The following is a 22,102-nucleotide window of genomic DNA, read 5'->3' on the forward strand; positions in this document are numbered from 1 at the left end:
GAAAGCCTGTGAAGTAACAAGGCTGCAGCAAAGTAATTTCAGTCCCCCCATCAGCTTTGTGGCTCTCCTTACATTCTATGGGGATTTCCCAATTTATGTTGACTCCTGGAGGTGAGTTCTATCTGTAGATTAGACAGCCCAACTGGTCCCCACTAGCTTCTAAAAGGAGTCATGAGATACAATGTTCACTACTGAGCTACTTCAGCTGACCACATCTGAAAATCAGGCCAAGCCATTCTCATCCAATGTAGATAGAGCTCTCTTTGCTCTGCATCTACGCTACACAGTTATTCTTTTGTGTATCCAGAAGGAACAGATGAAAACACACAAATGGACACATACAAAGAGAGTTTTCTCAATAAAAATGTACAGTCTGAAAGCTGAGAAACATTTGCAAATGTGTTAATATACATCCTATAATAAGACCCCTCACGGGTCTTAATGATGCATCTTAGGATGCAACACAGGCTGAAAAAAAAAATCAGAAATGTAACACTTCAGAATCAAATCTAATATGTGAATGAACCAAGAGGATTTTAAAACATTACCTGGAAAATAAGAGAAGTTGCCAAGATGTAAAGATATTAAATGCATGAATATGAAACTACAGCATTTTAAGGTTATGCGACAGACCTCAAAGAGAGGACACCTGTACTGTCTATTTGGGAAACAGAGGGACAGACTAGGGGTAGAAAAAATGTGTGTTGTTGGAAAGCACATCCTCCAGTAAGTACAGAGGCTGGCTGGGAAAATCAGAACACTTGATTCCTCAGGCTAACGCCTTTGATATTCTAACAGCACAATTTTCATTGCAAATAAATATATCAGTTACTCAAGTGTGCATATGTACTTTAATGAAACATTCTGTGTGGGTCTCACAGCCAACTTTGCAGCTGACCAGGTTCCAAGCCCCTGACTTGCCCTCTTTCCTCATTTGAATAGCAATTAAGAACAGAATTACAGTCAGCATCCAGGATAGAGCATTGAGGAGGTTCAGTTGACTTCAAACTCTAATGGTTGTACAAAGCACTACATTAAATCTTTTATGTTTCTGTGATATATTTTAAGAAACATTATACAGGCAGAAAATTTCAGGCATAAACTATTAGAGCGGTGCACAATAACGTAGGCACTCAAATCCTGTCATTGTAAATGTCGATGGTTTGAATGACTAATTACTCACACTCAACGCATTAACCTCACCCCTCCCACCACTCTTTTCTGCAAAGTATACAACAAAAGCAAGAGGGAAGGCTTCAGATGTGCAGCTGCTGGATCATCACCATGGTCGTTTATCTCTGCAGAGGGGAGGTAAGGAGTGGAGGCTCAGCCAGCCTCCTGCTCCTGGAAAATAAAAAGCCACCCCTCTCTTCCACCTTTCTCAACACAATCCAGGCTCCTTTTGTCTACCCAAGTTAACTGTAACACTACTTCCTGGATATGTCAGGTCATACGCACATTTAAAAAGGGTTTATTTCCACTATGGCTAGATCTGGGTATGTTAGACAAACAGAGATGGAGCCGAGATCTGTGCTGGACTCTGGGGATACAGAGATAACAAAGACAAAGAGCAGGCCCTTCTTGAGTTCACAGTGTGGATGTGCAACAGAGAACATTAGGGACCATGAAGCCCAACCCTGTCATTTTAAAGTGGAGGAAACTGAGGACCAGAAGAGGGAAATGACTTGCCCAAGGTCACACTGCTAGAGTCAGAGATGGGATCGGAGCCCAGGTCTACAGATTACCTCTCTTGTGTATTCTTGTGACAATATGGGCATGTTCATTTGGATGAGGATTTACTTGTCCTCTTGGGCAAGGACTAATGGGTGGCCATATTACAGAAATGCACTTGAACAGGGAGGGTGTGGTGGCTCATGCCTATAATCCCAGCACTGTGGGAGGCTGTGGTGGGAGGATCACTTGAATCCAGGGCTTTGAGACCAGCCTGGACAACATAGTGAGACCTTGTCTCTACAAAAAGCAAAAAATAAATGTAGCTGGGCATGGTGGTCAGCTTGCCTGTAGTCCCAGCTACTTGGGAGGCTGAGGTGGGAGGATGGCTTGAACCTGAGAGATCGAGGCTGCAATGAGCTGAGATTGTGCCACTGCACTCTAACCTGGGAGACAGAGTGACTCTGTCTCAAGAAAAAAAAATGCACTTGAACAGACGTGTGGAGACTACCTCCATACTTTTCTGAGTATAGCACTTCACAGTTCATAAAAATTCATGACCTGAACTCTGAGGTCCACAGCACAGAGATCACATCTGTTTTGTTTATTACAGCATCTCCTGAATGTAGAACAAAGCCTAATAATTGGTACGTACTAGATAAAGGACTGCAGAATGAATGAAAGTCCTTACCTGTCCATTTCCTTAGTGGATCCCTCAAACAACCCTGTGAACTAAAGGCCAATAAAGTAGTAATATCATCCCCATTTTACAGATAACAAAAGACAACAGGACAGATAAGCAACCAGTCACCTATTGAGCACCTATTATATGCCAGGCATATACTTAAATATTATTTCAAATGCAGATATTTTTTCAATTTTTAAAATTGTGGTAAAATACACATAACAAAATTTGCCATCTAAATCATTTTAAAGTGTACAGTTCAGTGGTATTAAGTACATTCATATTGCTTTGCAGCCATCACCAGAATTCTTGTCACCTTGTAAATCTGAAAGTATATACCCATTAAACAATACCTCCCCAGTCCCCTAGTTTCCCCAGTTCCTGGCAACTACCATTCTACTTTTCATCTCTACATCAAATGTAGATTTTAAGAAGCACTCATTAGCCAGGAGTGGTGACTCATGCCTGTACTCCCAGCACTTTGGGAGGCCGAGGTGAGCGGATCACCTGAGATCAGGAGTTTGAGAACAACCTGGCCAACATGGTGAAACCCCATCTCTACTAAAAATACAAAAATTAGCCAGGCATGATGGTGGGTGTGTGTGCCTGTAATCCCAGCTACTTGGGAGGCTGAAGGGGGAGAACCGCTTGAACCTGGAAGGCGGTGGTTGCAGTGAGCCGAGACCATGCCACTGCACGCCAACTCGTGCAACAGAGTGAGACTCCACCTAAAAAAAAAAAAAGCACTCATTCAAGCAGGAGGGTTAAACCTTTGGCTGGCATGGGTCTACTATTGAATACTTTGGCCCTATATCCTCAGAAAACCTATTGAATGCCTTGGCCCTACGTGCTCAGAAAAATGTACACGCATACAGCATTTTACGTTCACTAAAGCCAATCTATTATCTCCAGATTGAACGTTCCCAAATTGCTCCTTCCCATTCAAGCCTGCAGCATTTTTGGAGCACCTCTGTGTAGACTAGCACTCCTTCACTTCTTGGTAGGTAGGTTTAGAATACAGCCTTACCCCAGCCCTTCCACTGACCTAGCCTCTACCCATTACCTACCTCACACCAAGGTGGCTGAGAACTGTTAATTAAGTATGTTGGCAGCACATAGTGTCTATCATTTTCACTCAGCCCCTCCACACCTTCGTCTCAGCCCTATTTAATGAGTCAAAAGGAAAAGAATAGAACCTGGTGGTTCAGGGCAGCCTTTGCTCTTACTGGTATAAAAAGGACTCAATGAGAAATGTACATGGAGCACTCCGCACTATTCCTGGCATGGTAATCCCTCCATAGATGCTAGTGGTGACTGATACTAATATTATTAGAAGAGAACAAGGAGAAAGATAAAAACCAATACCTAAGAAACTAGGTTGGGAGTTAGACAAGAAAAGCTGATTAGCAATTAATCAAAAGTGAAACCTTTCCTTCCTCTCCAAATCACTCTTTTCAAACGATTTCTTGCTCTCAGAATTCATTAATTTACTAATCAAACAAATATTTATTGATGAAGGGTCCACATGTCAGAGGACAGACAGCAGCATGTCCTGTGACCAGGAAAATCTTTAACGTATATTAAGCAAGACTATTCTAAAATCGAAAAGTGTATGGATGTACTAAAAATGTATTTAAAGCTCCCTTAAACTTTTTTTCCTTCCCTTCCCTTCCCTTCCCTTCCCTTCTCCCTTCCCCTCTCCCTTCCCTTCTCCCTTCCCTTCTCCCTTCCCTTCTCCCTTCCCTTCCCCTTCCTTCCTTCCTTCCTTTTTTTTGACTGGGTCTCTCTATGTTGCCCAGGCTAGACTTGAACTCCTAGGCTCAAGTGATCTTCCCACCTCAACCTCCTGGGTAGTTGATATTTATTCCATTAGCTCATGACTTTCTTACACCTCCTTCCATCTTCCACTCTTCAAAAAGCTTTAATTTTCTCATGTTTGGGGCAATCAGGCTAGAGTTACAGGATTGATCCTCCTCCTCACAATGGAGGAGAACCATTGTCGCTACCGTAGTCTTCTCACCACCCTGCCAACCAGACCATATTGTGTCCTTGTCCTAATATTTTCCCTTAAAGTGGTAGTATAAAAATAAAGATGGAAAGTCCCCCAACTGTTCCTCCCCATTCAAGCCTGTGACATTTTTGGAATACTTCAGTGTAGACTAACACTCTTTTACTTCTTAATAGCAAGGTTTAGAACCCTGTCTTACCCCATTCCCTCCACTTTACCTACCCACAACCCCACTTTATTGCTTTGCATTTACATATTTTAATCTAGTTAACCTACACTTACTTTCAGGATTTACTTCATGAGGAAAATCAAAGGCTACAACTTTACATTACAGGAACCTGCCCTGATATAGAACTCACTACTGACATTCATCATCTAAGAACCCAGTGCAGGGTCCTTGTACACCTGTCACCATACTTTTGGCAGTCCTTAACTCCTGGTTTTCTGGCGGAGATATAGCCTCACTGCTCAATTCATGCAAAAAGATCAAGAGGAAAGAACCAAAGAAGGTCACAGGAACATGATGTTTCTTTTACAAATACCCTTTCCCTCTACTTTCAGCCACTTTTAAATGTCAGTATTCCCAGAAATGAGAAAGATGTTAAAGGAATGTACCAATTGCAAACATGTCTCAGGTGTGTACATCTGTGACTCACACATGCATTTTATTAAATATTTTAATGAGTATGTAAAGGTGTTTTCTTTTACCATGCTGGAAGGACTTTTGAAAATATATGTATAAAGCTAACCCTTATGTAATAGAACAAGCTCTCCCAGGTGCATGAAGAATAATGTTTACCAAGGGCAGTCACTGAATTGAACCATTAAAGAAATAGATTTAAATTATTAATGAGAACAAAAATAAAAGTCCTAATTCTCTTTGTAGGCATTTCCCACTTAACCCTTGTAAAATTCTGGCATGCAGTATGTTAGACTCTGGTGTATGCAGGAGCCCAGACTATTGCATCTCACCCGTCTTCCCAAGCCTGAAAAACAAATTCCCAAAGTTAGAAAATTACACAGCAGGCTCTGTGTTCCTGAAGACAGACATTTTTTTTTTTTTTTTTTGTAAAATTCCTCACTTCTCTTGTTGCTCCTTAAAAGATACTAAAAATGTCCTTACAACACCCCAATTTCATATTTCTTTAAAGTGTCTTAGATCAGCTCATAAAATCTATTCTCTCCCTTCCTTCTTTTCAAGAGGCTTTAATTCGCTCAAGTCCCTTCAGGTTAATATTTTTTTTGAAATGCAACACTTTCCTGGTTATGATTCAACTGTGAAAGAGACATATGTTATTAATGGGACCCAAGAGGAGGGCTGAGACTGACGATCTGATAACTCTAGGAAAAGGGAACTTGGAAATACCACCCTTCCAACCGAATTACAGGTGATGGCTCACAAAGACCACTGGACTAGGGGACTGTGGTTAAAGACTGCACTCATGTTCCCCAAAGCCATTCATACTGTGCTTCTGTAGATTCTGCCAGAAGGTAACTAGAAAACTCTAGAAAAAAATACTTAATTCCATCCAAGAAACACATGCTGACAACTTAATAATACCTTTGGGCAGATGCACAAATAACCTGAAAGACCTATTTACTCTGGGAAGTTATGTGGTAATAAATTCTCAGCATATCCTTAAAACAAGTGTATTCAATTCAACACAAGTTCATTGAATGCTGTTGTAAGCCAAGGCATTCTTCTAGAAGGTGGGAAAACAAAAATAATTTGGTCCCTATCTGTAGAGGGTTCAAGCTGGGAGGATGGCAGAGGAGGGCAGGCAAACAAATAATTCATTAAAATCACTTGTATATCCCTTTCTTTTAAGCAGTCCCCTTCAGAGTTTCTCAAATGACATCCCCTCTTCAGCAAAAGCATATAAATTGTATATACTCGGACTAATCCTACCTGTTTTGATACTGAACTGACAGTCCTATTCCTGGTATAAATGCCTACATCCTAAACAAATGACTTGTTTATTTGTCAACTCTTTGTTTTGTTTCTACAGTGAGAATATAGCGCTTTATAATCTAAAAGGAAGTTATATTTGTAACAATTAGGTAAGCGTGAGGCATCCCTTCTTTCAAACAGCATCTTCTGCTCTGGAGATGAACACCAGGCATGCCAAAAGTATTCTCAGTGGTGGTAGTCAGGGTTTTTAAAAAATCAGCAGCCATTGGAGAGAACAAGAGGCATTAATACTTAAAATAGCAGGGCCAGCATGGATATGAAAAGTATAATCAAAATTTAATTTCTCATAGGTATTATTCTCAAATTCATAGAAATCCAAGTTTTAATCTTCTTCCCCAGACACATCACACACATTTCCCCTCCTTAATAAATACTGGCCTCCTTTACATTTTACAGTGTTTCTTTAGAGCTTCGTTTTGGGCCTAAGATGATTTCCTGGTGTGTCCATCCTGATGCAGTTCTGACAAGACCCCTGGGTATGTGGTTTTAACCAACTTTTACAGCAAACTATCCAGAGCTGAGGGACAGTTTGATCATTCAGTACATTATAAAGATGAGGGCACCTTTCCTTCATCCCCCACAATTCAGTTCTCTTTTCCAAAATGGCCAGTAAATAAATAAATACAGTATCATTCTTTCAATAAGCTTTCTTTGTTTAAGTCAGATTTGAAAAACACAAATGTTTGCACTTTAATAAAAATACAATTTTGTGGGCAAGCTTGGCTTTCCTGCAAAAGTATCAGCTCTAATAAAAAAGAAAATCGATTGGAAAATAATTCCTTCTCATTCTGCTCCCTAAGTCCCTCTGAACTCTGAAGGTTTAATGTGGACAAAATAACTAAAATGCCTAATAATAATCTCTGGATACCTGTTGGGATGGGAACCAGTTGTGATGGGAAATACGTTATCTTCATCTTCCACATAAAGAACAGCCTTTCTCATAATTAATGAATCATTTGAAAAATTGCCCACAAACTGATTAAGCCAGACTTATCTTCCCAATTAAATGCATAAACAATAGCCAATGGCGCAATTCATGTAAACATTAGTATTGTATATTTATAAAATGCCTGGCTAGTGGCTCAGTCGTAGCAAACTCTTGAGGTTTAGCTGTAAACAGCAATGTGCTATTCTACACATGTATCATGATCTAAAGCATTAGGTCACATCTCTGAAATTAAGTTTTATGCACACTCAGATTAAATTCTTCAGAAATCTACATAGAAATATATTTTATTTTGAAAATTAACACTTGTTTTCTTAACTTAGGGTGAGGAAGAGGGGAGGAGTAAAAGGGAGTAGACGGAATTTGTCTCTAGAAAAATCTGTGTAGAAGTCTTGTTCTTTTTAAGAGAAATTGTATAATGTCAACGGCTCTTCTAATTGTGCAATCCAAAAGATTAAGTCATTCTGAAGATAAAGACAAAAAGTGAAATAAAAGGGTCCTTAGCACCTCAATGTATATATAAATACATAACTGGCCATGATAAATTATACTCAAGGACAATTCATACAGCCTCATATAGCTACATGTTCATTCATGAAAAGATCCTGAATGTCGTTCTGATAGAGTAGTTTTAAATCTGAAAATTACTTTATCACACTTGAAAGTTTATTGTGAATTACTCCCTTCACTGCTTTCCTTCCTTCCTTCCTTCCTTCCTTCCTTCCTTCCTTCCTTCCTTCCTTCCTTCCTTCCTTTCCTTTCCTTTCTTTCTCTCTCTTCCTTCCTTCCTTCCTTTCTTCCTTTCTTTCTCTTTCTTTCTTTCTTTCTTTCTTTCTTTCTTTCTTTCTTTCTTTCTTTCTTTCTTTCTTTCTTTCTTTCTTTCTTTCTTTCTCTTTCTTTCTTTTCTCTCCTTCCTTCCTTCCTTCCTTTCTTTCTTTCTTTTCTTTCTTTCTTTCTTTCTTTCTTTCTTTCTTTCTTTCTTTCTTTCTTTCTTTCCTCTTTCTCTCTTTCTCTCTTTCTCTCTTTCTCTCTTTCTTTCTTTCTTTCTTTCTTAGATATACGTTAGAAAAAAAGAACTTTGTGACTTGACAGGAAAACTTTATCCCTCAAACTTCCTCTGAGGGCCAGTTGGATACCATTGCCCCTAGACATTCCCTTGGAAGGTAGCCAGGGCAGGAGTAAAACTGGACTCCACCAAATCAATGTTGGTGAGAATTCAGGCCTGGGTGAGGAGAAGTATGCCTTTGAATTATTTGTGGGCAACATGTTTACATGGAAACTAGAAATTTAAGGTTTGCAACTGTCAAGTTCTAAGATGCAGTGAAATAGTCTTTCTCATAATTATGGGTGGAAGGAGAAATTGGCACATCTCTTCTTATGTTCATATTCTTGGACCCGCTGGTCCATTCTGAAACTCAGAAAAGAATCCCAAATTCTGCAGACCAAAAGTACACACAATGAGGTATATTAAGAGGAGTGAGAAAAACGGAAACAGCTCAAGGGTCTAACAAGGGGGATGGCTAAATAACTCACTGTGCAGTTTTTTGATACAGTATTCTGCAATTGTTACAGTTATGTTTATAATGGGTTTTTATAATGTGAGAAAATGTGTATGATCAATGTAGAAAAAGAAGTGAAATAAAAGATTGATTATCTCAATTATATAAACAAGTACAGAGTAGGAGGGAAAAATAAAAAACACTAACAATAAGTGGCAGAATTACAGGTGATTGTTACACTTTTCTCCATCTTTGTCAACTCTGTTTTGTTTTTACAATGAGAATACAGTAGTTTTATAATCTGAAAGGAAGTAGTTCTTTAAAAAAGAAAGAAAATGTCAAGTGCTTCAAACCGGTTTGGAGCCACAGTATTAAAAATGATTCCATCTCCTCCCCAGAGCTATCCTGTAGGATCTTTCCTTGGACACACTCTGTTTGTTTCTACATTAGAGTACACATGGGAGCCCAAATGAATAAAAATCACATTTCTAGAAACCCTCTCTGGTTCAGTCTCCCCTTCACCTAAATCACTGTGAATTAGCAAGGTTACAATCTTAAGTCTGCCTATCGCCTGGCAGCAACCTTCATGAGGACAGTAAGGAGAGAAGATGATTTATAAGAAAACCATTCCCTGGATCAGGGAGTGAAAAGTACTGATCCGTTCTAAAAGCTCCTGCTGACAAACTCTGATATTATGAACATTTTGCACTTGGACAAAAGCTCCCACTTTTCTTAATTACATGGTTTGAGCAGGAGTCTGCTTTCAGGATCTGCCCAATCACACAACAGCCATTTATTTTCCCAACTGCAGCTGCCAAAATTTCCGTGATCTCTGTTCTGTGCTCCATCTTCAAGGACATCTTGTGAATGTATGACACTGTCAAGCGGCATTCCATACCACGCTTTTTAAGCTTCTCTCTCTCTCTCTTTCTTGCATTTGAACATTCTTCTAATACATATCGATTAAAAATATCATGAACAAGAAGCAAGCAAAGTAGAAATGGAAAAAACAAACAAAATCCAGAAATCACAAGTATCAGAATACTTATGTCTGCTCTGAGGCAAGCACTTTTTGTGACATTGAACCACTAATATTCTCTGTTCTCTGTGTGATGGGTTTGCTTTTGTTTTCAGTATTAGGAAAATGGGTGCCAAACTCTATAGCTTTCTGTGTGTAAAGAGCATAGGACCTCACTGCAAACTTCTGTTTTTTTTTTAAACATGAATTTTACCTCTGAATTTATCTCTTTAAAATCCTCTTAGTTTCCCTTAACTTCACTTTCTTCATTCTTCTACTTTAAAAAAAAAATTTTTTTTTTATTATACTTTAAGTTCTAGGGTACATGTGCATAACGTGCAGGTTTGTTATTTTTTTGTTTGTTTTGAGACAGAGTCTCGCTCTGTCCCCAGGCTGGAGTGCAGTGGCGTGATCTCTGCTTACTAAAACCTCTGCCTCCCGGGTTCAAGTGATTCTCCTGCCTCAGCCTCCCAAGCAGCTGGGACTATAGGTGCGTGCCACCACACCCAGCTCATTTTTTTGTATTTTCCATAGAGACAGGGTTTCACCATGTTAGCTAGGATGGTCTCAATCTCTTGACCTTGTGATCCCCCAGCCTCGGCCTCCCAAAGTGCTAGAATCACAGGCATGAGCCACTGTGCCAGGCCCATTGTTCTATTTTTTAAAAAACTCCTACTATATGTATTTTTATGATTTACCACATAAAAACAGAGTTTTAGATTATAAGAGAATAAATAAGTTAGTATTTCTGTCTTCACAATCTTTTGTCTTTTCAAAATACGCTTTTGAAAGGTCACACTCACTAATGGGCAAAAGTCAAGTTGGCATTTTAAAATCAAAATAAAACTTTGAAATTATAAAAAAGACATAATAAAATTTCAAAAATTACAGTTGTATTATAATTCAAGCTGCATAATCTACAATTCTCAGATAAGGCTCTTTTAGAATTAATTTACTATGTCCCAAAGAATAGTTAGTATACAATACAAGTATATTATCATGTATAATTATCAAATGGATATAATACTTGTGTTTTGAAACTAAAATATTACTTCTTTGAGTAGGGTAAGCTTGTCCTTTGAATCACAGATACAAAGAAAATTTGGTAAACTTTTGCGACTCTTAATATATTCTTTTATCTCAGAAATTTACCTTTTAAAAGTAAAATGTTAACACACATTCAGTATCATCCATTGTCAATTAGAGCAATCTAAAATTTCTTTAGTTACAGGTATATATTTGAAGGCAAGTTATGAGCCACAATTTAAAGACGTTAATATAGTACTTCATTGGAACAGCCCCTCCCCCAAACTGAAGTTGGCTCTCAAAAGAAGGAACAAAAGCCAAGTTAAGTTCCCTAACATTAATGAGTTCCTTCGATGGGCCAGAAACTATTATGTTGAATGCCAGGGATACGAAGGAGAAAGAGTTCCTGCCTGCAAGGAACTAAATAAATAAGTAAATAAGAAATTACTGTCTAATGTCATAAATGTAGTAACGGAAAAATACATACAAAGTGCCTGGAATATGACAAACACTCAGTAAAGGGAAATCCTGTTATAATGCTGATTAAAAAGTGCTTTGGGTTACACAGAAAATATTTAGGCAAGTAATTATCATTAACTCCTTCCAACACTACTAAGAAGAAATGGTGAGAGGTGTCTTTACATACATCACTTCACTTAATTCTCACACAACTTTGAGAAGTGGGTGTTGTCATTCCTCTCATTTACAGATGTAGAAGTGCTGTCACTCTACACATGATGGAGAAATGAGGCTTCAGGCAGTGTCCACTGTCACTTAACTAGGATTGCAACTTGAACCCAAGGCTGAAACCAAATTCGTGCCTTCTCTTCAATCTCTAAGTCTGAGGACCTTTCCTATCACTATGAAATGCAACTCAGTAATCTTAGAGAATGTAAATTATCTAATCCTATTAAAATCAGCTAGCCTGTGTATCTGCTATTTATTCATCAGTAAATACTATCCAATAAATGGGTGTTACAGGAAAGATCATAATTCAAAATTCTACATGGTACAATGGAAAAAGCATGAGATCTGGAGGTGATCAGACTTGGGCTGGAAATCCACCACCAGCCTTGACCTTGGTTTAGCCAGTTGAGACTCTCTGCAGTGCAATTTAAATTTACTCATTTGAAAAATGCGAACAATTCTATCTGCCTTGCAGCGTTACTGTGAGGATTAAAAACAACAAATCTGAAGAGACCTGGTTCAGAGCTCAGTACACAGTAAACACTCAGTACATGTTCACTTTCCTTGTCCAAAAGGTAACATTCTGAAATATGTGCCCATTAAAATGTGCTGCAGGTGGCAAAGTTGATTAATCTAAGAGCTGGGTAAGATGTACCCTTGGAATTTAATTTCTGAAATAGAAAAGTATACTTAAAAACATTACTACTCATCACCTATGCCAATAGCTATTCCTTTCATCTTCACAATGTTCCACAAACATTCACTAATAAGCTCTCACAATAATGCCAACCAGAAAACACATAGCAAAGGGGAAGGGGCTATGTGGATTCTAAAAAAGAAATAATCAAAGTATCATTTTTGACACAGACACAATTTCTGGTATATTTTGCCCTTTCAAAAAGCTGTCCACTGTCAATGGCTCAAGTTAGGTACTTCAAATGTAAATAAGCAGTCATTAGGGTTTCTGATTTCATACAAGGAAAACGGTCATGTTTCATGGGAAATTTCAGATCACTGCCACAGTGCACTCTGCATACTGACAGCTGAGGGCTTTTCCGGTTTTCCGCAAGGAAACTCAGGGTGGAAGAGCAGGGTTGTTTTTGGTCCATCCTCTACTTGGACTGCTCCTTTCTTCCTGTATACCTCAAGAAGCAGCTAAACTGACAGAATGTACTTCAAGAGCATTTTTCCAGGGCACAGTCAGAAAGGTGTGATGGGAAGTGTAGAGATAACAGAGCAAGTGTTATTACCCCTGAGGAAATGAGACTCTTACAAAGCCCTTACAAAACCCTCACTTACAAAATAATAATTTTTTATAATAATTAATTTTATAATAATTAAATTACATGCTGGACTCAGAGGATTTTGTAAGTACATTCACACTCACCACCCCACTTAATTTTCACCAAGAATCTGAGAGATGGGTGGAGTCTTCCCTTGTCATCACTTGCAGTTTACAGGTGAGCAAACTAAGGGTTAAGGAGTAAATGGAAGGTAAAGCTAACTAGCCTCTATTCACAAGGTGCAGAGCCTGGATCTGAACTGACATCTTCCGCTCAGTGACTCCCATCTTCCTTCTTTATCCACTACAAGTGCCATAAGCCCTGGAATGCACATTCCAGGCCACAGCCTTCTGTAGCCTTCTGCAGCCAGCAAAGACAAACCAGAACACACTGTGTTCTCTCCTGTGCCACCCTCTGCACATAAACACTCCCTTGGCCTGGAAAGCCCTCCTCTCTCTGCCTTCAGACCTAACATGCTCCTTCCCCTATCCCCCATCATGGCTCTTACCTCTGTCCCTCATACACATTTCCATTACGGACATGTGCCACACAGCATTGAAACTCTCCAGCCTCCTGTCTTTCTCTATCACTGGACTGTGAGCAACTTGAGGACTGGGACTGTGTTTGATTCATCTGTAATCCCAGGGACCAGTGCAGAGATCCTGATTTTGCTGGTAGAATACATGAATAAATGGATGACTCTCTAGGTCCTCACCTGCTTTCTATAGCCAAATTAGCTTTCCTTGCCTGTTCATCACCACTTCGCTCTCACCATAAACCTCTCTTACCTCTCCTCTTCAGAATCAATGCAAAAGTAGGAGGGAATTCATTCTTTTAAAGCGATATTGCCCTTATCATTACTGTTTCCCTCAACTTCCTTCAAACTATCCCAAGAGCCTATTTTCAAAACCTAGGGTCTTCCATTTTCCAAGTAAGGCCATCTTTACAGCCTTTGCTTCTTCATCTCCACAAAGGAAATTAGATCTCCTCTGTTTCAGGACTAAACTCATATTTCATTTTCATGCTGAGTCTGAATTTGGCTAAAGTCTGCATACCATCTTGAGGTTCACAGTCCTGCAGAACATTTCTACCTGTAAGAGTTTCTGTAAGTCACAAAGCCAAAGCCATCAGGGACTCTTAACATTTTCCTGCAACAACTATTAGACCTGGGCATGCCTGGCATGTTATTTCTTTTAAATAAGTGATAGATAAATTATCATGTAATCACTTCTACATCCATTCAATTAACATCAATTCAAACATTTATTAAATATCAATTGCATAGCATAATAGTTAAGAACAGAGTCACTAGAACTTGGTTTAAATTCAGGTTTAATTTCCTGTTTAGCTGTGTGACCTTGGACAAGTTACTTAACCATTCTGTGTCTCAGTTACTTAACCATTCTGTGTCTCAGTTTTCCAAGTGTAACTTGGGGCATATCAATAGGATAATGTTATAGGCTTCACAGAAATGTGGTTCACAGGAATGTGGCAAAGATAAAATCTATTATTGTTGTTGGATTACTGAGTTCCATGGCACTTGATCACTGCCCTCTAGGAATTCAGTCTTGGAAGGTTAGTAGACATTTGAAAACAAAGTTCTAGATGCAGTGAGGCAAGTACCAGAATCTGAATGCCTTTGGCAGTATGTCCCTTCCATGTCTTTGCATATGTGTCCGTTGAAATGCTTTCACCATCACCATCTAAATTACCCTGTCATTTTGCAAGACTCCCTGGAGTCCACCTCCCTGACCTACATAGCCTCAGACAGCTCCTCTCTCTCCTCTGTCCTGGTACTCACCACCCTATATTGAGTCGCTTTTTACCTGCCTGTCTCCCCACTGACAGGGAATGCCTTGAAAACAAGGCCTGAATTTTGGTTGACTTCTTACTCCCAGCATGCAGTACATGGGGAAATTCAACCAATGCCTGCTGAATGGATCAGGGTTCAAAGGCAGGTGCAGGGTGCTAGGAGAGTTTAGAGGCAGAGCACAAGGGGACATAGGAGGAGACATCCTTATCTCCAACCCACCAGGCTTCTTTCTCAGCACGCTGAGATAATCATAAGAGGAACGGGTGATTCTTTATTTTAAAATGCCTTTTTTAAAGCGTTCTCTTACTCTTCCTGCTCTGTTTATTTTTAGATGAGTGCAGACATCAATATTAAAACAAATGTGAACTAGTGACAAAGGGGCTCAAATAAATTCTGGGTGAATCACAATACTAACATGCCACTAACCACAAGAGGAAAAAAATATTTAGAGTTTCATCCAGTGCCCTGTACAAAAAGTGCACTGACAAATATTTGGAAAATCATTCTTTTATTCTTAAATGTGTTTGATGGGGGAGTTTTGTTTTGCTTTTAAAGTAATTTCAAGTCTACACATTGCTAATGAAAACAAAGGAGCTTTGGGATGAGAATAAACTGTACTTTTTTCTCTCTTTCTCTTCAATCTTAATTTTAATCAGGTAAATTGATTTTAATCAGTGAAATTTAAAAGTTTAATTTTAATCTTTAATTTTATGTAACAGTATATACAATGGAGTGAGGAGATACAATACATAAAGGTTTATGTCTACATTCTAAAACTAGTGCTTTCCAGTTGCTCTCGCCAGACCATCAATTAGGTTTATGTATAATTCCAGTTAGCATAGGAGTCCTTTCTTGAAATTTTTGACCTATGAAAATAATCAAATCACCCATCCTCTTCATCCCCATTAAAAGTAAATATTCAAACTTATTACTAGAAAGAATTGGACTCAGGATTTAAGACTCCAGAGCCCTTTTAACCAAGTGCGTTTCTTCACAGAGCCCCAGGCCTCTAACAGCCTGTGACACCAAGAGGATGGGGCCAACACAGTTGTTTGACAGAGACTAGTCTCAATCATACTGATTTACAGCAAATCTAATCTTATTTTCTTCACAGTTCTTTCTGAGATGACATATCTTTAGTTTTGAGATTATCTGCTCACTTTTTTGAAAGTTATAGAATGGGAAGTAGCTCTCACTTTTCAGTCTAAATCTTCTCTCCCTGTGAGCCCTGAAATAAATTACCAATACCTAAAATGCACACCCTAGAGGGACTGAACTTATTTTAAAAATCCTCCTTTATTAGATGCCTACTATATGCCAGGCACTGAATCAGGTTCTTTATACATGTTAATTAGTTCATCCTCTAAACAAACTTTGGAGGAAGGTATTATTAGTCCATTTTTACAGATAAGGAAACTGAGGCTCAGGCAAGTTAATGACTTTACCAAGACCCCACTACAAGTAAGTGAAGGAAAAAACACTCCATTTTGCAGACCCCTAAGATGCTCTTAACCAGCAGAATACTCATGGAAAGGTAGAATCCTATCACAATGCCAATGACTACATCACCTTCTAGGTTCAGGCTCCTGCAAGGAGCTGTCAGGAGATCTTAACAGCCTTACTTGAGAAGACATTCTGGCTGATCCTGTCGTTAGCTGAATGATTGGCCAAATCCTCCTCCTGACCCTCCTGGAACGTTTATCCCATTTCACAGTCTAATATAGGGAAATAGAATAGGACCTCTCTTCAAAGGCTGGGACCCCTGGCCTCTTTATGAGTTCTCTATGTTAAGTTTTCCTGAGGCTCAAACACCTCAGTCCAATTGTCCAATCATTCCACGGATGACCACCTTACACCAAATGCAGGTCAAGCAAGCCTGTCTCCAAGAGTAGTAGTTGGACATATGAAGCTCAGCCTTTCAGAGTAGGGCATTGACTGTTCTAGCTCATCAAGCAGAAGCAAGGCACTGACTGAACTATTGTGGCCTCACTGTGTGCCCTACAACAGGGACTCATAGTGTCTAGCATCTCTTATTTTTTAAACAGCATTTCACTATGTGAACTCATAAAACACCACGTACGGTGAAACCCCATCTCTACTAAAAATACAAAAAATTAGCTGGGCATGGTGGCGGGTGCCTGTAGTCCCAGCTACTTGGGAGGCTGAGGCAGGAGAATGGCGTGAACCTGGGAGGCAGAGCTTGCAGTGAGCTGAGATGGCGCCACTGCACTCCAGCCTGGGCAACAGAGCGAGACTCTGTCTCAAAAAAAAAAAAAAAAAAAAAAAAAAACCACCACATAATATATAATATCTACTTTTAGGCTGGAGTGCAGTGCTATGTTCACAGCTTACTGCAGCCTCAAACTCCTGGGCTCAAGTGATCCTCCCACCTCAGCCTCCTGTGTAGCTGGGACTACAGGCACACATTAATTACTGTGCTATGATCTACTCATTACTTACTTACTCTATTCTCTGTCTTCTCCCTCTAAAATGAAAGCTCCATAAAGGCAAGGACTTGTCTTAGTCACTGCTATCACCATTACCTAAAACAGTGTCTGGCAGGCACTCAACAAATATTTGAAGAATGGGACACAAATTAATATTGTATGATAACAATAATGATGATGATCATTATCACTTTATATGCCAAGTAACTGTTTTAAATCCTTAATATTCATTGGTCCATCACATCTTCACAACAACCCTAGTTTAAAGACGAAAAAGTAGAGGCATAGGGAATGGAAGTGATTTGCCCAGGGTCACAACTGATAAAGCCAGAATTTGAATCCAGGCAGTCTTGATCAAAAGTCCTTACTATCTTGGGAGGTTGAGGCTCCAGTGAGCTGTGATTGCACCACTGCACTCCAGTCGGGGTGACAGAGTGAGACCCTATCTCAAAAAATCCCTATTAATAACCACTAGGCTAAATCTTTCTCATTAACTCCTACCTTTTAAGGGATGAGTAATACAAAATAGGAGACAGACCATAGGCTTCGGAATGAAACAAACTAGGTTTTAAATTCCCAGTCTGATATTTTCCTAGCCACGTAACCTTGAACAAGTTACCTAAACTACGTTGTCCTCTTTCTTCAAAATGGGAATAAAAATATCTGCTTCTTAGAGTCGTTGTGAGATTTAATGAGATAACCTAAGCAAAGTTCTTTCTGCAAAGCCTGACACACACATTATATAAAGGGTCACTATTATTGTGATGTGTCATTGTTAACTGCGTGGTACAGACAGCAAGTGACATAAAGGATTCCAGAGGAAAGAAGAATTACTGAGGAATTACAGGTGAGTCATGGTGATCAGGGAAAGTTTCATGTAAATATATATACTCAAGACCTTCAGCTCAAAGTTATAGAACTGGGGTTGGTGAGCAATAGCTGTGTCAAAACCAGTTGTCATAACAAGGGGGATTGGGGTCCAATATCCCACTATAAGCTAGGAGGCACCTGATGGGAATACATTATGAAAAACCTAATTAATATCTGACTACATCAGTTAATAATTAATTACTGAGCACCTACTTGGTGCCAAGCATAAAGATAAACTCAGTGCTGATTGTTGAGGCAGTGGTGAAACCTAGAAAAATAAACATTTGATTATGGAGTGTGGAAGATCAATGATGAAATGATGCCGGCAGTGTTAACGGAGACGGCTACAACCCAGAGTAAGTTAAGGCAAGGCTTTCTGGGTAACACAGGCCTCCTATTTGTCTCATGAAGCCAGGTGAAGAAAGCAGAAAGATGTGGGAGACCAAGGGATCTGTGTGAGCATCGGTAGGGAACACCGTGGTGCAGTTCTACAGTGGAGCACGAACAGAAGGCAAAGAGACCCAAGATGGAAGGCTGGAAAGGAGAGAAGGAGTCTGGCCACAGAGGGGCTCCTGGGTTTTGTGAAGCTACCTGGACTTGGTCCTGAGCCACAGAAGAATTAAGTAGCCACATCTGAGATCTCATCTTAATTGTGTGCTTATAGCAAATACACTGTTTCTTCATGAAATACAAACAAAACAGCACTGGGAGAGTGAAAAAATACATTATTTTTTAGGCCTACTGCCGAATTTTCTTCAGGGCCCTATTTTCTTCCTGAGTAGATCACAGGTATTTTTAGCACTAGTGTAGTATATCACTGCTTCATGACACTGTTCCCCTTTTATGCTCTAAAGTTGTTTCAAATTCAGCTCTGTTCAGCAAATGTTACCCTCCCTTTCCCAGCACTCCACCCTGAGCCACCTGGTAAATATTTGCTGAATTGGGCTGGATTCATCTAGCAACTACTGTATAAGGTAACATTGTGTCAACAGGCAAGGATGAAATTTAGGGGTAGGTGGAGATAAACAGATGAATATCAGAGCTCACTCTCAATAAACTTGAAATTCTGATGATGCAATTGAGACATGTATATGACAATATACACATACCCCAAGGAGGACTGTACAGTGCTGCATCCTATCAGTAGTGAGCTGTGCAGATGGTGGGGGTCTGAATCCCACTTCTCACAGCACATTCACCAGATATTCAGCTCTTCGAGGGCAGGGGGCCATGTCTCCTTTACTACTAAATATTTACAGACTACCAAATAGTAAGTCTTAGTAAGTTTTTATCAAATGGGTCTATTTAATCCTAATAATCTTGAGAGGTATTAATCCTTTAAAATGTGGAAACTGAGGCTTGGAGAACTAATATGACTTGCTTGAAGTTATAAGGCTAGTAAATGGCATTGTAAAGACAACAGTAACAATGATAATAACAATTTTCCATTCTAAGGAAGCCCACCTTCCATTTATCATTCTCCAAATGTCTCTGCCATGGGATTGTCTTTTCACACTAAGATGGAAAATGTTCTCTCTGGCTGAATGAAACTTGAAGTTTACAATTTGAGTTCTTGAGCTCTTGTTGACTTTTCTGTGCTGCCAGTTTTAGGAGCTCCAAAAGGCACTGAATGGATTTGGGACAGATGGATCTGCCCACATTGCAGGTAAGAATACCCATGCCACTAGGCATATACAGCTAAACATATAAAAATGTACAGTGTTTCTTTAGTACAAAGGTTCCCTAATCCCTAGAGGAGAATTAATCCAACTTCAATTCCACGGAATAAATCTTTAGTGAATGCCTACTATGTGCCAGGCACTTTTCTTAGCACTTCTGAAGTAAAATATACAGTACTCTATGTACCTTTCCTATCTCCTGTTGTGATAAAATAAATCCTTATTTACCTTCTCACATAGTGAGAGGTGAATAAGGGCAGCTAGTAAACCCTCAAGGACAGAGACTGACTTATATTTGTAGAGGAGTACAGAGCTAACACATAGTAGGCACTTTAATACATTTTCATGGAACTGAATAGATTTTTGAAATTTTGTTCTGGAATCAGACAAATTTGGGTTCAAATCAAATCCTCGCCCAGCCAATTACTGGCTGTGTAACCTTAATTTACTCCTCAAAACCTCAGTTAGCTTGTCCATAAAATAGAGAAATTAACATTTACCTCTTTAGTTTGTTCTAAGGATTAAAAGGGATGGTGTTTGTAAGGCACAGTGCCTGACTCATATCAAGAGCTCAAGAAATGAAAGCTAATCTTACTATTTCTAGTCCCACCTCTAGGTCACCTTCACTACTGATGATTGTCACTTTTATTATTATGTTGCAGGTTCAGCTACATAGCACAACCAAGGAAAAAGGTTTTCTAGTTAATACTTTGGTTAATAGAGAGCCCCAACATATACCATGCAGACATCAGTAGTTATCAAAGATATAGGATACAATGCTTCATATTAAATCTAAAACAACTAGATGTCATCCTTTCTTTAATAATTCAGAAGATACTAGAGATCTTGCATTGCATAGTTCTAAAAAAGTTGACTGTTATTTTTCCTTTGGATAATAGAGAGCTCACTATTATCTAGACCAGTATTTCTCAAACTTTTCTGATCATGACCCAACAAAGTAAAGCAAAAAAGTAAGGAACATATTGAACACCATATTGAACATCACAGCTTCATATCACAACTCAGAACATAGGTAACTGAAACAAAGATTCACGAAACACTACTTACCCTTAACAAGTACCACCCACTGATACTTTCTTTTCTATTTCATTCAATTCTATCATTCCATTGTTTTAATTTTTAACGCTGGTCAACACTCAATAAACTATCCATAGGTAAAACTAGAACCTAGTAACTTACTAATATTGTTTTCCTGTCCAATAGAGCATATCAAGGATGCAATTCAATGGATTCTCCCATTAAGCCATGAAGTTGTACTCATTTTGTTTTACATATTAAGAGACTTGAAAGTCAGAAAAGTTAGGTTAGTTGAGCTAAATAGGCTCCCAGAAGTTGATGACAGATTCAAGATCCACAAGTCTAACTCTGTAGTTCAGACTCTTTAAAATCAAAATAAAACAAAACCCCAACAAAACCATATTATGACAACCCAATTCAAAAACCATTTTTTTTAGTACTTACTATGTACCAGAAATTGAAATAAGAGAGGATTTGACATGATCTCTGCCTTCCAGGGCTAACAGATGATCAGTCAGGACAAGCATGCCTTGGTACATGTACTTGCAAGTTTAAAGTGGGTACATTTTTATACTACAGAAAATAAGCATATTCCCCACTCACCACCATCTTCTCTCTGGCCACACATTATTCCACAAAATGAGCACTGGGTACGAGAATGGAGTGTACTCCTCTAATGGCACATTTCTTTACAATCTGAAGTAAAGTCGATATTTTTCCTCCTACTGCTTTCTGCCACTGTAACCCTAAAAGCATTAATGTGACTTCACCAATGAGCATCATCATCATAACATCACATTATGACCAGAAGAGTGCTCTAATGCCAATTCCCCTAACCAATATCTAATTTAGAAGTATCTTTAGGGTGACTTCAACTTCTGAGAAATAATGACTTAATAAAGACAGGTCTTGACCCTGAAAAAGAATAAAGAAAGGAAATTCCTCTGACCTAAGACATTCCATAGCTACCACTTCAAAGTAAAAACCAAGTCAAAACACCTGAACCTTCCTAAATCATAGCTTTTGCCTATCTCCTTCTAGCTTTATCTTTACACAATGTATGATGCATTCACACCAGATTACTTACAGTTTCTTAAGTAGGCCTTGTAAGTTCCCATCTCTATGCCTTTACTCATATGATTCCCTCCATGTGGAATTCCCCTTTCTTCTAGTTTTTCCATCTATCCAGCTTCCCTGGCTCTACTCAAATGGCATGTCCTCCATGAAGCTTATCTCCTTCCCCCCAAAAGAACTAATGTCTCCCTCTTCTGTACATTGTACCTCCTCTGCTGAGACACTGTCCACATCATTCTGCTTGTCATTGTCCTTGCTTACTATCTTTTAATATATTTTAAATACTATGATGTTCTGGGAGGCATCTAGAATATGATTTATATGCAACAGACATGCTTAAATATATATATATAAATATATATATAAATATATATATAAATATATAT

General features: G+C 38.9%; 1 protein-coding gene across 9 annotated transcripts in view; it reads right to left on the reverse strand.

The window, feature by feature from the left end:
• Nucleotides 1–22,102, reverse strand: part of ELAVL4 (ELAV like RNA binding protein 4) — a 98,914-nt gene that overhangs the window by 62,761 nt on the left and 14,051 nt on the right. The window lies entirely within an intron of this gene.

Source organism: Rhinopithecus bieti, unplaced genomic scaffold (assembly GCF_001698545.2).
Source record: "Rhinopithecus bieti isolate Rb0 unplaced genomic scaffold, ASM169854v2 scaffold_6946, whole genome shotgun sequence".
In the NCBI taxonomy this organism is placed as follows: Eukaryota; Metazoa; Chordata; class Mammalia; order Primates; family Cercopithecidae; genus Rhinopithecus; species Rhinopithecus bieti.